The following is a 17701-nucleotide window of genomic DNA, read 5'->3' on the forward strand; positions in this document are numbered from 1 at the left end:
CATACACTAGTGTAGATATATACACATAGTAGAGTCATGCATGCCGAAAACGACTGGCGGAAACAGGCAAAGTCAAGCGTCGTCCAATGATGGTGCCACGTAGTGCAGAAGGTAAAAGTGGTCTCCGTTTTACCCTTGTAGCCATGCTTGCCCTAGGACAAGCGAGTTAAATGTCTGAACGACTTTCCTACGATACAAACAGTGAATAACTACCAGTCGTAGATAGACACAACAGCAGCACGTATGCGTAACCTACCACAAAGTAGTTACGTCACTGAAATTATTTCACGGACTGTGCCGTCTAGTTTCTGCAGCCTGCAGTGCTGTTACAACCGCTAGTTCAGCTCTAGTAGGAAACATATTCAGTTTATTGCCTGCTTTTCCCGCCACAGCCACGTAGAATAATACACAAATCTACGCAATCATTGTACTGGCATCACTACTCGCTTCCTCGTGCCCTAGGCAAGGGAGTCGGCGGACTATGCAAGTACCTTAAACTCCTACCACATTTCTAGCTTTCACCGAATAGTCCAAAGCTGTCTAACCTGCTTCAGACTTAAATTGTTTGTTTACGGTTCCTTAGTAACATTAACAGCTCTGGTAATATAAATCGAGAATTTCTGAACGTAAACTCAGCACGCAGTATTCCAGCTTTACTCTGCTGCTAGTGTAGAGTACAATACGTTAGTGCGAGCCAGCGGCAAGCGGCGATGTTCTACTTTTTATGGTAATTCCATTAGGCGTAAATGATTCGTAGATCCCTGTCAGTCATCGAAGTGTCAGCCTTCTTGGTCACGGCAGCCATACATGTCAGTAGAAAAGCTCCATTCTTAGCCCCCTCTGTGAAACGGTAGGGACCCCTCGACAACCCACTTCTGTGTTAAGTTAACCCTGTCTGTTTCTAAATTCCGGAAGACTCGTTTTAAATCTCAATATAGATAAAGAGAAAAAAAAGTCACTAAGAAAAGGGGACCGAAAAAGAAACAGAGTGTGTCTGTCTAGCATAGCGGTTAGACGCAATATGACGAGTAGGCCAAAATCAATGAACATTCTATTCGCATAATGTGAGCAGCAGCCTTTATGGGCTGAATGGATGTCTTTTGGGCTTTTTTGGTTCCAATAGGTGCACTAAGCTACTAAAACTGTTAGTCTTGTCTGATATGTATAGGGTTTTCAGGTGAGGCGTATTGACCTTCACCAAGCGACACTAACAATTAAAGCTCAGTTTTACACAATACATAGAACTTTTGTCAGTCACTTTGTCTCATTATTTTGTGGGCCATTGGGTTTAGCTAATTTCATTTCTGGCTGTGGCCAGGCGTGTCAAATATCTACAGACTATTGCTGCTACACTACCGCGTGTATGACCAGCCGCGACAATGGATCCGCATAATCACGTTTCGAGAGAACACGGTCGTCGGGTCGCATGAATAGGGAACGCGTGTGAAATATAGGTAGAGTTTGCGATCTCCCAAAGAGAGCAGATACAATCGGTGCTTAAGCAGCGCCATATTTACAGGCATGTTAGAGGGCAAAATAACATAAGTGAAGATTACTTATCACGGTTACGCTCATGAGTCGTCGTAAACGATGACCACGTGGACAAAAGCTTGTGTCATCTATAGAATCTGGACCACTCTTTGATAAATAATAGAATAATTTACTTAAGTATATTATATTTAACTTAGGGTGATATGAACAAAACAAGCATTTTTAGAGCTATCCATTCAACATGAACCTCTACAAGGACTGAGATCTCTCCCCATCAACACTCCCTCAATGAGCAACATTACTAAAACACATTGTTTAATATTCAAATAGTGACCTCTTTCGAGCTTACACTGATATACAGAAAGATCTGTGATTCCGATATTGGCAGTTGTTGCTTATACGTTTGGGGTAAAATCGGGAATTTGGGTCACGTTCAGCGCTTTGCATAATACCGACTGATATTTACGGTAATTATGTTAAAAGAACTGAATGTGGTTAACATTAATGGCAGAAGTGATCTTAATAAATTTTCAAACTTGTATTAAATGTAAGGAGCATTATAACGTTAAAACACTTTTTATCAGCAGAATATTGTCAATTTAAACAAGTTATTATAATAGCATATAATTGTATGCTGTAATCTAGAGGCAAGCTCACCCTTAAATGAATCGCTATTGATTTTCTTTTAAGTAGTGAATGCACCCAACGAGGATCTTGCATCAAACATTGGTTTCAATAGAAAAGCGTGTATTATTCGGTCTTGGTCACTAGGTTGAAGTGTGGAACCAACCAGAGCGCTACGTAGACAGCGGATTAGACTCACAAAGCCCTGGAACAGCCGTGTAGCTGGGAAATAAACGCCGCATCTCCATAGACTAGCCTATTAGATGTAAACCCATGAATCAATGGAATAGTAATGAACCTTATGCCTTCCACATGCTATGTATTTTAGCGTACCGCTGAGGTGATCAACGATATGTTATCAAAATTAAGCGAATAGGTCCATAGTCTTATAAAAACAGATTTCCTAACTAGAAGTATTCAGTAAAAGCGTTGGTAAATCACTTCTTGGCAACCTTCATTGTTTATTTAAGTACAACGTATTTACAATTGATGTCGTCGGGAGGAAACCGACCTTCACTTCAGGCCCAGCTCCAACAAAAAAGTTCAGTAGCTCGTGAACCAGAAGTATTAGATCCAGAACAGCGGTGAAAGTGCCTCGAAGAAGCAAGAACGAAAAATTTGTTATAGTTCATACGTAGTTGTATCTGGTGCAGGGGTAGTACTTGTTCTGGGCGTTCTTCGGTAATTGCGCTGTTGTACTTTTTTATGTCATTTTTAGAGGCGTAGAAGAGATGCTGCCAGTTAGAACACAGGTCAGAAATCGAGCTACATGATGGCAGCCAGTCATTCTGTTCTTCACAACAGCTGTTCTTAATAAATTAACGAACAGGCAGTGCTCTTCTTCCCCCCCCCCCCCTCTCTATATATATATGTCGTTTCTATTGACACGCAATGTCACAACATGCATTGAACGGGCGTAAGTTGTTGGGCGTATTCCACGGACTGTCCTACTGTTCGAACATCATGGCGCTGAGGGTGTCTACACGGTCATAAATATAGACCAGCCCTTACATTTTTAGAATTAGTCATATTTTCCTCTCTATCTGAACAAGACAGCTAGACTGAGTTAAAGCGATTTCTAAGACAGGTGCATAGATGTACAATAGATAAATAAGGGGATAAAATATTATTCTGGAAGAGATAATATGAGGAGGAACCCCCAACACCGTTTCATAGGTCGGTCGTACGACAATTGAGCTGATATCTGTCAAAGCACGCTTTTACTATAACTAAACATGCAATAAATAGCCTCATTGCCCTTTTGCCGTCGGTATTTCTTACTCGTGTTGACTTTTCAGCTGTCCAGGGTGACGAAAACAAGGCCGCGCAGTAGACATAAAAGCAGACTATCAATTATGAGGGATTGGCATTGCAAGGTATTTGAGTGGCCTGCGGTTTGCCAGACTTTACGGGCGTGCTCCTATATTCCGCCTACCAAGTTCCCTCTCGTTGCCTTTAGTGCCAGTAGCTTATGGTGATTAGGTTTTTTAGCCAGCTGTTGCGGTCAAAGCCCTACAAAGTCATACGAACTACGCCAAACCGCTGCTGCCGCCCACTAGTGGTATCAGTAACCGCTAACAAGGTAGCAATGCTGCCATCAAACACCAGAAACTGCGGCGTTGGTACCCTATTTTTGATACAATAATCAAAACTGTGGACAGAAACGTCGTAAAGATAAAAACAGGGAGCAGGCAGCCTGGGATGCAGCAGCTCGCTACTCTGAGATAGCATGGCCGTGTAAACAGGAACAACGACCACGTCGACAGCTCTGCTTACGCCGCTAGTACCGTCTGTTCTCACAACGTGCATGAGTTCCCTTCGTCGAATAAATGCCCTATCGCTGGAATCAATCTTGTCGGCTTGCCTGTAGCAAATGCAGAAGAATACGCACTGTCAATTGTTTTCGTGAAATCCTTTTATGAAGACGCAAAGCAACACCTACAATCACTGCTACTACCGGTTCTAAAATGAATGTTATCTGTAATTTTATCGATCGCTGCTATATTTCCAGGACACAAACATAATAGAAGCGGACGAATGCTTCAGGCCTTTAGATTAATCGCTTTTCAAAATCTCGAAAAGAAGGACCATGGAGCGAAAGCCACTGCTTTATCTCAGCAGCCTTAGCTGAAGTGAGAGCCGCAAGGAAGGAGGAAAAAAAGAATACAAGTCGGGCCAAATCTCATGTTTCTTTCTAGCTCTAGAAGAGCACGTGATACTAGCCGGCTTAATATAACCGTACTTCAGCTGGCTTTCCTCGTTTTATTAAGGAAGCCTTGATTAATATTGAAAGTCTTTTATAGAGGTACACTGGAGCGTCGCAATATTAGCAGTAAATATCTACAACCGCTACGTTACGCGTCACTTACTGAGCGCTTTACTAATACTTACGCCGTCAGTACTATCAGTAGGAATAGAAAATACATATACATCGAGAGCTACATTTTTTCCTCTGTCTAAGAATGAAATCCGTTCTGCCCTTTTCAAATTTCTATAGCTGTATCTTTTTTTATTCTAGCTCAACACCAGAAAGCTAAGGAGATCGCACGCAGCTGTGGTCCGCACGGAGAAGTGGCGTGCAGATATGAGCGTGTACCGTTAACTTTATATGAACTGTGGCTAGGTCACTACGTGGCGGTCTTCGGGATAAGGTTGGTGACGCTAATGACGACACCAGTCGGGGTCTTGATAATAATAATGCTGCTGTTCAAATGGTTTCGGTCGGCCGCCCGTAAACAATAACCTTTCTCTGACCGAGAAAGAGAAGAGTTCTGTCGCATAAGGCTTTGAGATAGGACTGGTAAAAGGACGAGATAGAGAGCCACAGCAAAAAAACTCAGTCACTGCACTACAAGCATGAGAACACAATGATGAAAACCGTATCACCACTTGCTGGCACATGCAGCTGGTTTCCTTGAAATGAAAGGGACGGATCAGTGCAAAGTAAACGTACTGTATTTCTCTTGTTGGTGACTCGGTCGATACGGCGACGCTGTGACGATACAGTTACGAACAGCAGCAGTAGAAGCATCTACCGTCACCACTGTACCTTCTGCGTCTTGCTGGAGATCTGAAAGCATTCAATGTTTTGTCACATGTTTGTCCTTGGGTGGTTGTCCTCAGCTCGCGAAACACAAGTAGCAGCCTTTCCCCGCACTGTTTTTGCAGGTGTTTCTCGTTCTGTTGGAGGCGTGGACACCGGACATGGGCAGTTGTACCCTTGAAAAGAAATCATCCTGTATTATTCCTGTCTTGCGCCGACAAACAGCGTTTTTTAGCGTTTGTGGTGTCGCTGCCTTACCAGCGCCCGCCATTGTCGCCGAAAGCAACGACAAACGATCCACTCCTCCTAAATTCTGTCTTCCTGTTCCCCCCAGTTGTTAGCCATTTGAGCTAGCTCTCATTTAACTGGGGAATGTTAAGTACTTTGGGCCATAGAAGGAGAAACGGATCGACCTTTGATTTACCAGCTGAGCCCAGAACAGGCATCGATGGTGTTTTCTTCGCAAGTGTGCAACCATTCTATGTATCATCGCACTGCTGAGTTCTTACTGAAGTTAGCACAGTTCGTGCTGCTTGACAGCGATAATCGATAATTAGTGTCCCCTTGTAAATGAGTAGCGGGATTGGGAGTTAGGCCAAGTCCCGGGGTCGGATACAATTTTACATATTCTGAGTGTCGCAAGACTGCTTATCACATTCTCCCAAATAGCTTACATTGATAGACTGCGCTTGATTGAGTAATTCTTTATAAATAGAGCACAACAGCTAAGGTAAAGCAGAGAAGCATGTTGTTTCGGTAAGTTCATAGGATCCTACGCGGTGTGTGAAATAAATGTGAATTTCTTTTTTTACTTGATGATGAGTTAATAAATGAAGAGCATCTTATCTCTAGATACATCGACGCGTAGTTTATAGGCGCTCAAGTGAAACGGTAGTGGAGTGATTGAAAATTCGGAATTAAATCCTTCGTTTTGCTATGTAAAATCAAGTGGTATCCTTCTAATAATAATAGTAATATATATATACGGAATTAATAAAATAGGGTACTATTTGCAGTCCGTGTGAAAGTGGAAAAATACTGTAATCCATGATGCACTGTATAGTGATCAATCAGTAGCGAGTAATAGATTCATCGAACCAAGTTAAAATTTACTGCTATTGTACTAAAACTGTAATAGATAAAAACGGAATGATGATTGTTGTGGATGGGAATAAAAAGCGTGTTGATTTTTTTAAGTTCTCCCAAGCTTTCGGGTGTTCAGATGAAAGCTGGTGCCACTAGTCCGCCAAATAGGCTGGTTAGTTTCAAAATGTATTGAAAGCCACCATCCACCAGCCACGTGGGTGGCTTACCTAATTAGCGCATCAGTGTTCATAGTGGAAATGCTTGTGTCAATGGATACCACGCAGAGCACCCTTTTTCGCCGTAGCATACGAAGAAGGCATCTCAGTACAACGCGATACCTTTCAACAAGGCTTGGCAATACGCTAACTATTGCAACGTCTTAGGAGCACTAAGCAGCAAGAAGGCTACCAATCCAGATAGAGTCGAATATGAGTCTGTCAAATGCATCGTTGTTTTGCTACCCAACTGGACAGCATTGTCTACTAAATGTTTACATACTGGTGCACCCTCAGCACAATAGGAAGATGCTATCTTCTTAGTAATCCCCAAAGAAAAGGTCTATTCAATCGCGCTGTGCTACGGGGAATAGCTAAGAAAAGCGTTTGAATGAGACCACATAAATCCAGGAGGAAACGGTCCATAAAAGCGGCGTGCAGTATCCTCATGGCCGATGTAGAGGAACCACTGGCCACCCCATACAATCCGCCAAATGTGGTATTCGTCGAAGGCCAACTTGGCGCCTAAGATCAAGGTTATGCTTGCGCTAACTAGGTGGGTACGCCTCTGATTGTGTTCAGTCTTCCTGTTGTGATTCTATATGGGAATAATATGACCGTCGACAACGGAATGGCCAAACTTCCGCCTTTCTCTCTACCTGAGGTACCACCTGAACTACTTTTATCCTCCATCCTATTGAAAAGCTTCTCTAGTCAAGTAAGAGAATTAAGGGCATTATCAGTCGAAGTCAAACAGCTAGCTGCCAAGTGCAGTAAGCTCTAGCCCGGCTACACGTAGCACTCATAGATTTGGGGCTGATTGTGGGCCTAACCAAAGTTTTGACACTTTAAACGTTGGTAGGTTGCCTCTTCCCTATATGGTCCGGATTCCGTATTTGGAATTGTCCTTTTTCGTGAATGATAGTAGCTTCACTGCGAGAAGAAAGACCGCTTTTCTCTCACAACAGCTTGTTCGATTTCCAGATAGCCCCGATCGTAATGTATATGCTACGCGTCGTTTAGGAAGCTATTACAATAGAAAAATCTGAAATAACTGAATCGCAGAGCTGCACGACGACATATAGTACCTCAAATGGTTTCGCCCTATCCGATCCGGTGGCGTTGTCCTAGGGCCTACGTCTTCGCGTTGAACGCTTAACAACGAAAGTCCTATTGAATCCTATGAACTGACAGCGAAAATCCGTGGAGGTTACGATGGGGATTTCATTGTCTCTGGTGCGATTAGAAACAACGAATGGAAAGCGACGTCACTCACTTTGCTGTACATGGGTTTATCTATAAGTTTCGCAGAAAACTGGGTTTCCTGGGAAAACTGGGAATACTGGGAGTCTGAAAATACATGTAGGTGCTCTAGGAAGTACGGAGGAAATCGTGATGGATATCATGCCCCTCGTTGTCCTTCGACACCATATTTAGAACATGCGGAAAACTTAAATTTTTTTATAATAAACTCAGCAAGACCTATATAACTTATATGACGTAAGGTATTTTAAATGGTTTGAACGGTGATATATACTCTCCCTGATATTGGGATACTGTGTTGTTGATTTGTGTATATGTATGTAGTTTTTTGCAACCACTAGAAAAAGTAAAGAAATAAAATTAAAACGTTTAGCATTAAACAGAAAAGGCATCAAATTCACAAGATAATTGATATGAAGTTTCTTAATAATAATAATAGGCATTTATTCTTGTTAATACAATAATAGGACCCCTTCAAAAGAGTATCGTTAATGTGACGTTTTTATATGTAAGTTTCCTATCTGCACAACTTACCATATTTCAAATATCATTTCGTCATAACAATAAAGAAATAGAATTTATTATAATACAAGAACTTTCAGTAGCTATGATACTATAAAACTGCTTAGGTCAACCTAGCAGTTAAATGAAGATATTACTACTATTGGCCGTAAAACACTACTGCGGCGGCAGTGGCGACAAGAAAAAACAATGTGTATATAATGAATTTGGCCGTCATGATGACAGTGCGCTAAAACGAACCAAAGTAACCATTAAGTAGCATCCCCTACTAGCTATATATAACAGACAAGTAGCGGCGACGGGCGCCACCATTCCAGCGTCATTGGGTCGGATGTTACCGCATAGCCAATCGCTATTGCTGCTAAATTGTCATATCAAGCTCATAGCAGTGGTTTGGAGTCTGCAATGTCTCTATTATTCATTTCTCATAGGTTTGTTAATGATATAATGCGTATTTGTTCATATTCAGTCGGTGTGGTACGGTCGTTTATACACTGCAAATTTGTGCCTGCGTACGCGATTCGGTTAAGTGCACGTCCCGTTCAGCCCTCATTCTGCTCAGCTCGTGTTCCCCGATCTATGACTATTCGCAATGTCATAGAAAATTATAATTAGCTTTGACTTCTTCCCTACTGCGACTGATACGCCAGCTCTGCTGCTTCGGGCAGCAGAACAGTCGAAGATGTGCGTTTACCAAGTGCGTTTATAAATATGCGCATATGAGCCCGTTTGGCTGTGTGTGTGTGTAATTGACTATACCGTGTACTTCAGTGTTTTTATTATCACACACAGTATAGGTAAGCCAACTGCTTCGTGTTGTTTGCTTTTCGGTTTTCCTCTGCTCACCCCCCTCTTACTGTTATAGGTGTTATAGACGGTGTGTGCGCATGACTCCTTGTGTCATCCTTGTTCCGTTACCCTATCCTGGTTAGTTACGCGGCATCTCCCCGCTATCCTGGTCAAGTATCAGTTGATTCCATGGCAGTTCTCCTATTACAAACCAACAGCATCAGCAGCACCGAAAAGCAGCAAAGGTACAATCATCATGGCAACACAGCTTGATGTTACCAAAGGGGGAACTCCGATGTTATTGGCCTCGTTGCCCGTTTCCACTCAAGACCTTTTGTGGGGGCCTCGGTCGTCGTGCTTTTGGTGTTACCGTCAACATCATGCTTTACATACGACTAGCTCAGCTCGCCTGCGGCCACCCAGGGAAAGTCAGTATCTCTCTTTTGCTTCCTTGCACCTTTCTCCTTTCGTTCTTGACCAATGGTAGTTCCTGTTGTATGCCAGCGAGCACTAACCTTCTCGTATCGAGAATGAAATGCCTGTTGACGTTTTTATGTCTGTTTTCCTGGCGACTCGCCGATCGGCTAAATACCTGATGTCTGAGTCTCCTTGATCGTCTGCTCCAAGGCACCGAGGAAACAAGAAGGCTGGAACGAATGAGAACAGTCCAATGCCAACAGCTGACTGATTGACTGACTGACCTGCCGTCTCCCGTCTTCATAGAAGCAAAAGCCGACCAGTGTGCTGGCACGTGAGATGGGTCAGCTCCGGATTTTCCGTGCAGTGACGATAGCCATTTGCTCATGACCTGGCTTTCCGTTGGCCTGGCGAGGCTTTTTATTCTGTTTGCTTGCTTTTCTATCAATGCAACCTTCATCTTGCTGCTGCTGTAATACCAACCCCCGAGATCATACGCGTTTTTACTGACCGGTAACGCCCCTTAGGTGTTGCGCACGCCTTGCACGGCTGTTCTCTCTTGTTCTTTCCTCTATCACGCTTATCGTAAGTACCATAAACTTAAGTAATTCTTTTCTCTAGGATCCTCGGCCAATACAGAGCGCATATCAGGCGACTTGCGAGGACAAATTTGCTGAGTTGCTTGTCCAGCTCCGCATAGAAGCCCTCTGGTTCTAGCCTAGTCCAGGTCCAAGCATCGCCATGTGGGATGTCCGGAGGCAGCAACGGCGAATGCTAACCCGTTGATTAATGATCTCCTGGCGGTGTCGCCGGACTAGGTCCGGCAGGGCTTCCATTGGCGGCGTGGCAAGATGAAGGAGGCATAGGCTGCTTGCAACGCTGATCAGCTGACGCCGATGCCAAACGGATCCGCAAAGAGCGACGTCATGTAACGAGCAGGTCATATACCTAGGACCTTTATTGATCCTGCCCTCAGTGCCTTGCCATGCTGATGCTTAAACATGGACGACAAAACATTGAGGAGGAAGGCTTAACGGCTCCGAGTATCGTTGCGCCAGATAAAGTCGTTTTTTTTTTTTGAAAAACAGTATGTATGCATAAAAAAGCGACATTTCAAGGTCATGGCTGAGTTAGACGCAGGAAAGATAAAAGATTGCACGCCAACAGGTATATGTAAGAATGAGTGACTGAAGCGTGTGTATGCGGCCATTAAAGCGCTGGTGGCAAAGAATTTGAAAATATTCGGGCTAACGCCTCAACGTGTTTTCAGAAGATGTCATCGGCTGCTCTTCATGATGACTGCGGCTTATGTGCGTCTATATTGTAGATAAGATAGATACGGGAAAGGATTTTCTCTACCTATCCAAGCAGTAGCTTTTTACAGTATGCAGTTGAAAATGACTGTGGCAGCTCTGCAAAGCACCCGTCACTGCGACGGTCACAGATTGAAAATGCTATTTTTGACACGATCGCTAGAGCGATACTTCTGGTCTCACTACTTCTCTCTATTGTAACTGTAGACGATACATTTAGCATCAGGAGTGACGTCACTAGTATTAACACCGGAGAGTAAAAAGCAAATCGATGGTAGATTGAAACTCGCTTAGCTACACCGATATAGTCCTGCCAGGATTAGTCAAACGTTCAGCCAAACGACTGGTTACAGCAGCTGGTTCCCGCCAAAGCGAAGTACAAATAGCATAACACGCAGCTAAAAAAAAAAAAAAAAGACCTTTCCTTTAATAGCCCCTATAGAAATAATTGATGTAGATAGTAGGGTATAAAATGTATGTTTTGTGATTTTCTATATTGATTGAATAAGAAAATATGCTGGATCGACAAAAATTATTTTCTAGAACATTTTTGCTCATGCCGTTCCTGCAGTGCCAGCTAACAGAAATTAATTTTTCAAATGTGATCTTTATTTTCCTCTAATAAGACAATAGAACAGCTCGCGAAACGCATTCGTAATCGAAGGGACTAAGATTGACGGCATTAGTCGATGCAAGCGAACAGGATCTGCTTAGGGTAATCTCGCTAAACCGCAGACAGATTACGGAAAACCCGGAGGAAAAAATGGGCCGTGAATGTGTTTGTACAATCGTCTGAGAGGCGCTTAGGGTGCATCCCTGAGATGCCCCGCTTTCGTTTAGTAGTGTCATAACTCTATGTGCCATTCCCTTTTGTTACAGGTCGACTTACGCGAAAACATGGACGCCGAAACCAGGGTCGGACAGCAAAGGTTTGAAAAATGAGAATGTTACGAACAACAAACAACAAGCATATTCTCTTATTATGTGAAATCGAAGAACGTGAAGAAATGCAAGTCCAACAAATACCGTTTACCAAAAAAAAGGGGAAAAGACTCAAGTTCGGCGATGATATTTAAATAGGCCATCAGCACGAGCATGTATTAGTTCTAACGAGTATGGCTCTCGACGATTCACAAGGCAGGCGGCGGCGGCGGCAGCAGCACTGTGAGTAAACTGCATCGATGACAGCAATGGGTGGCTGACTGGCTTACCACTTGGTAACTGTGTATTTTCTATGTAGAAGATGATAATGATTCCATCGGCGTCAGAAATTGTCAACTGATCAAGAGGCAATAAGTACGTGTCAAGTCAACTGTGCGGTCCACAGCCTCGTTTGGCCGAGTGGCCAAATGAATGTTGCATGTCATCATAATTTTCCTTACGAGATGTGCCTGTTTTTCGCACGACGACGGCCAAAATATGGGCTCTGGCCTTGTGCCGTGTTCGTAGAAAGTCCTAACGAACGCTTTGTTACGATTACGGACTTACAGCTGGTATCGACGCTTTATAACCGACAAACGAGCGAACGGTCGCTATAGCACTCTGGCTGCTTCCAAGTTTGTCAGTTTACATACCCTACAGCTTCTGTCGTTGTTGGTAAGATAATTAGCTAACAAACGATTAAACTTTACTCTTTAGCGTGCAGCAGAACAGTAGAAGACACAGCAGAAGAGGAGGCAACAGAGATGGTGGCCAGCCGCTCACTCAGGGGTATAATAACAGAGCTCTTTCAAGAGCAAAGGAGAAATAGAGAGACTTTCCCTAGCAAGAACATGATGAGGCAACGATAACGTGCGTGCTTCAGCACTCCGATTGTTGCTATAGTAATAGTTAGGACCTTGATTGCTATCACTTGCCATCGCAAGAGTCACCCACAACCAGCGTCCTGCGCAATTGCTTTTAGGGCCACTATATGCGCGCGTTCCCCTAGAGTTATGGCAGTTAGCGCTTTGTGGCCCTTCTTCTTCTGCTAAAAGAAATAGGTAGCAGTCTCAGCGATAGAAGGCTTTCGTTGACCTCCTAGTGTTAATATTATATACAGCATCTCCGTGACTTGAACAAGCTGGGGAATTTCCGAGCAATGGTCTACTCTACTTAGGTAATGCTATCCGTGAGGACGAAGTTTTCACATTAAGTTTACCGTGAGGTAGGTCTGACCAGTCCCTGAAATTTCATTACGTAATTATAATATGCAGCGGTATATAAAGCAGCAGAGGGAGCGTTGGCTCGTGTATACCAAGCGTCAAGAAAAAAAGAGACCACCAATCGTTTGAACTTCCTCATTATGCAAGCCTTATTATACACTATGGAAAGTACAATGTTGAAATATATCTCTAAGAGGATTATTTCAAGTTCGTTGAGCAAAAAGTACAGGCTTACAGAGGTGGATCTTTTTCTTCAAGCGATAGATTACCTATTTAAATAGCAGGAACGTGCCTAGATACGGTTGGAGATTTAGCTTAATTTTCAAAAACGTATCCATCTGGTGTTGTCTGCTATTTATACGATACAAGGTGCACGTTGACTAATCTGTCAGAACGTTGAAACTCAAGCAAGAGATGTGTGAACGATAGAGATGTTTGCAATACAACAAGAATCGCTTAATAGGTTACAAATTCAAGTAATACATTTCTGCGAGCCCGTTAAATAAATGCTGCCTCTACGGGTTCTCCACAGAGAGCAGTAGACGGAAGGTTGTAGGAAACGTCACTGTCAATAATTCATTCAACATACGGGCTATTTGTATAGCAGGAGTACTCTTGGACTGCTTGGAACAAGAACTTCAGGTAGAATACTTTTTTCTTCTTTAGGACTAATTTACATTTCAGGTATACTTTAGTTCTTAAGTTATTCGTTTGTTCTCTAACCACCTGGAACCGTTTCCGAAACTGTACCCGATCACAATAACATCGTTGAATAGCAACCACGTTCATTTATCACAGATGTGTCCTAAAAGGATTAAATGCTAAACACATCTATTTGCCTGACAAAATCAAACCTCGACGTATTTCCGAGTAGGACCCGACGTTCAGCTCAAGTCGATAAACCTTTGGATGCTTCGTTTTAGTTCAGAAGCCGTACTTCGCGCGTTGTTACATTATAAACGGATATTTTAATGCATAAATAGAACAATGATTATAGTATCAAATCAGTAGTCAAATTATAAATTTTTACTCAGCGTTCGTTAGTTGTACCACTGCTAGATAAGCCTAATTTTCGTACTAGTCAAAAAGCATTATTACCGAACAGTCCGACGCCATCACGACAGTATATATTTCATCGGAGTGGACAACACATCAACAATGTATGCTTCCATAGAAATATCGATAAAGCTGCTTGAAACTGTTTAGAGCTGACTGTCAACTCTTCCTTTCACCAGGAGCCCTGCTATCGCTGCTTTACATTGCCTCATCAAGCAATCAAAAGAAAATTTTCATCAGAACTATATCAGGGAGTACCTCGAAGAGAACAAAATCGTGATTACACCCATCTCGTATTCGATTGCTCTTCTGATCTTTTATAGGGAGTCAAAGTGTGTCAGCGTTTAGGTCGACAATGCTACTTGAAGACAGCTTTGTTTATCTACATTAGAGTAGTGTTTTTTTTTATTGTTTCGTGATGGTTTGCTACACTTTAGTTCGGTGGACGTATTAATTTATTTCAACACAGTCTCTCTTACGGTTGGGTCAAATATTCCACTATAATTCTATCAATCTATTTTCGTTGCTGATCTCAAAAGTGGGGCCTCCTTTAACAGCCAATGTGGAACATACAACACGGATCTGCGACGCCGATAGGGTCTGTAAGGTAGGAGGACCTCCAGCAAAATACCGTCTCCGATAACGTTAAGCAGTAACATCGTATGCAAAACATGAAAATGTTCACACAGTTGGCGCTGCCGTCATTTCCGCTGACCCACAACCATTTTTTTCTCTCATTTTCTTATTTGCGAAAGGTGTTTTTTACTGTTCTGAAATGTATGCGACGCCTACGAGAGACAGGGGAGACTGCGGACGAAAACGTCTAGCTGAGTAATGCAGAAAGCGAGCCATCGAGGCACGCTAGCTGCTGGTATCGCTATCGCGGCAGCTTGTGTTGCTGGCGTAAAGGTAGCGCAAGGGCGCTATTAAACGAATGGTCCTTTATCTTAAAATCGCAGCCTAGTGTCGCCAAGTGCAGCCCACCAATACCAAGCCAGCACAACCCATAAACCAACGTCAGCAGCCGAATGGCCTCACAAAGGTTTTTGTGTTGTAGGCACTAGGCCACATGTGGCGCAGGAAGCAGGGAAGCACCAGAACTCATTCCAGAAGCAATGGATGTTATAGGGGATGCCCTACCAACTACTTGAACTACAATGGAAAGCAGACCCAGCGTCCCACCTAACCCCCGTTTTGCTGGAATGCACCTCATCGTAGACTCTTGACAACGCACCTTACCACTCTTGCAGCCTGGAGAGACTATAAAAACTTTTAGAAAAATTTCAAAGCGGAAATATTGTCACCTCGAAGCACAGTATCTACGAGCAGCAACAAAATGTGTTGAAGATTATGCTGTAGGTAGTGTAGGATAGTACAATACAGCACATTACCACAAGGCTAACACTTCTATCGTAGAAATCTGTGGTGAGAATGTAGTCGGTGTTTTTATCGAAAGGCGAATGTGTTGAGAAGACCAAATCACAGCGGCTTCCGGCGCCACTTGTGGTCCGCCATGCCTGTCTACTGATGCTGGAGTTGCTTGAGGCGTTCAAGGTTTCACCGGCTACCCACCACCACTGGCGGCTGCCAGTTGGGATGGAATGCGACATTTATGAACCACTACCTGTTCACTGGAAGAATCGCCATTGTACCATCGAGGCTAAATGCAGCAGAACAAGTTGCTGCTGGTTGACTGTTTGCTCGCGTACTGCAACGCACCCACAGGCAAAAGGTTTAGCAACGAACGAACCAAACCAATCTTCTTGCCGCGTATTTCGTCTGCTACTTCTCGATTCCTGGCTTACACCCCCAAGTCTGCTCAAGGGATCGCGAAGCTATATGTATCGTGAGTATTAGCTCCTCGACAGATCCGTGTTAACTACACGAGCCCAAAGAGGATATATATATATATATATATATAATAGGGCCTTAATTGAGTTTGCAAAGGCAAACTGCATAGAGACGGATTCAGTACGGGCGGTAGCAGCAGCGAACGTTGCTGATTGCTGCGTGCTCTACATTGAAAAAAAAGAAGGGTGCTCGAGAATACAATGAAAGTAAAACGGGATTGGGAAAGTGCAAGCCGGAACCTTGAGGATTTTCGTTTGACTCAAATGTCGTCCTGTCCGGCTCGATCTCGTCCTTGCCAGAAAGGCTTTTCACCGGGTAGGCTTACTGGTTTGGGGCTCATGAGCGGAGCTTTAGCCTCTAGACCTCCGAGCGGCCGACTAGCTCTGCATGGCCGGAATTTTTATTTCTGTTTTTGTGCTTGCACCGCCCCCCCCCCCCCCGAACTTCTCTTTTCGCTTGCTAGGAAAAACTGCGCCTTAGCAGCCGACCGACCCGGGGTTACTGTTGCCGCCATTTCCAGCCGCATTTGAGCAGAAACTTGACATCGTTTGCGGCAACGAGTTTACTAAGGCATAGTTGAAGAGTCTTCGAGTAAAGAAAAGCAATGGCATGTAGACGTATGCTTGTATGTGTGATGGCTGTTTGTGATGGCGACGAGCAGCGCGATGCATCGTGTACCAGCTGACTGGGATTTTACGCTGGGTTATTCTATACGTAAATGGAATTATTCTTACTTTTTGGGAAACAAAGGATAACGCGTGTAAGTGCAAGGACATAATCATTACAGTCTAGGAAATATCAGCCGTTGAGTGTGAGCGAACATGTGGCCAAGGACAAACCGCATATAACGTTTTTTCGGATGCACGCTAGTATTACAACAACCTATAGGGCAGAGGATAACTAGGTACTTCCACGTTCTTTTGCTACGCTGCCAACTAGGTGATGGCACTCATTGTTAATATTAAGGTCGAATGCCGTCCATGAAAGCGTCAAGTTCTGCTTCCTTAAAATGCTCAATTCGTTGTTCAGTCGATTATAATTTCATAATCAACTTCATGGCAAAGTTAGCGCACTGCTGAATAATTAGTTAGTCTATGTTCAACATTGTATTGGACACTATACCTTAGACACAAACTCGACAGCTTAGAAAAACATGTTCAACACATAATTGACCACTTCCGCTGAACGCACGCTAAGTATAGCCTAAGTCAATTATGTGATTCAACCTAAAAATCATGTTTTTTGTAAAAAAAGTCCTTTCTTATCGGATCACTCCGTATGTGGTCTAGCGAGGGTCGGCATTTTGTAGTGACGCCTGAGCGTGGAGGCAAGAAGCTGGAACGCGATTTCCGAGACACAAAGCTCCGACACAGCCGCATTCCAGATCAATGTATAGTGTTGTCAAGCACCGGCTGCGAGGGCAAACAAAGTTGTATTGGAGGATGCCGACGTGAGTAGACTCAGATGGGGTTTTCTTGCTGCTGCTGTGGATCAGCGTCTCGTAGCATCGTTTTCACCATTTGCATTCCCCAAGTCTTTTGTTTTTTCCGTCGTCTGACTTGTTCATAGAGGTAGAGAGCACGCAGCCACTAAGCGGAGCTAACAGAAACGTTTTCCGTACGCACCGAGAGGCCAGAAACTTCATCGTTAGTGAACATCCGTCTTCAGCGAGGATAGCAGTTAGCTTAGCAAGTAGCCTGGCTAGCTAAAAGCTTCTTTCTGGTAAACAAATTATGGTTAGACCAACTACATATCTGTAATAAGTGTATAGTAACAACTAAAGTGAGGGGGGGGGGGGTATCGACGTTCTACATATAGCCTTCTTGAGGAATATGTCGCATATATGCGAATCACACAGTGAAAGTAGTAGAACAAAGTGTAAATGAG

General features: G+C 43.5%; 1 protein-coding gene and 1 long non-coding RNA gene across 2 annotated transcripts in view; one reads left to right on the forward strand and one right to left on the reverse strand.

Annotated features, from left to right (window-relative positions):
* Positions 1–17701, reverse strand: part of LOC111262817 (protein turtle) — a 79721-nt gene that overhangs the window by 41093 nt on the left and 20927 nt on the right. The gene's annotated exons all lie outside the window — the stretch shown is intronic.
* LOC147753150 (uncharacterized) overlaps positions 1–17701 on the forward strand; it is an 86361-nt gene that overhangs the window by 18229 nt on the left and 50431 nt on the right. The window contains exon 2 of the long non-coding RNA XR_015312055.1: positions 11643–11927. This is a non-coding gene — a long non-coding RNA (uncharacterized LOC147753150). The remainder of the gene's footprint in view (positions 1–11642; positions 11928–17701) is intronic.

The sequence above is a fragment of the Varroa jacobsoni genome, unplaced genomic scaffold (genome assembly GCF_002532875.2).
Source record: "Varroa jacobsoni isolate VJ856 unplaced genomic scaffold, vjacob_1.0 scaffold_703, whole genome shotgun sequence".
In the NCBI taxonomy this organism is placed as follows: domain Eukaryota; kingdom Metazoa; phylum Arthropoda; class Arachnida; order Mesostigmata; family Varroidae; genus Varroa; species Varroa jacobsoni.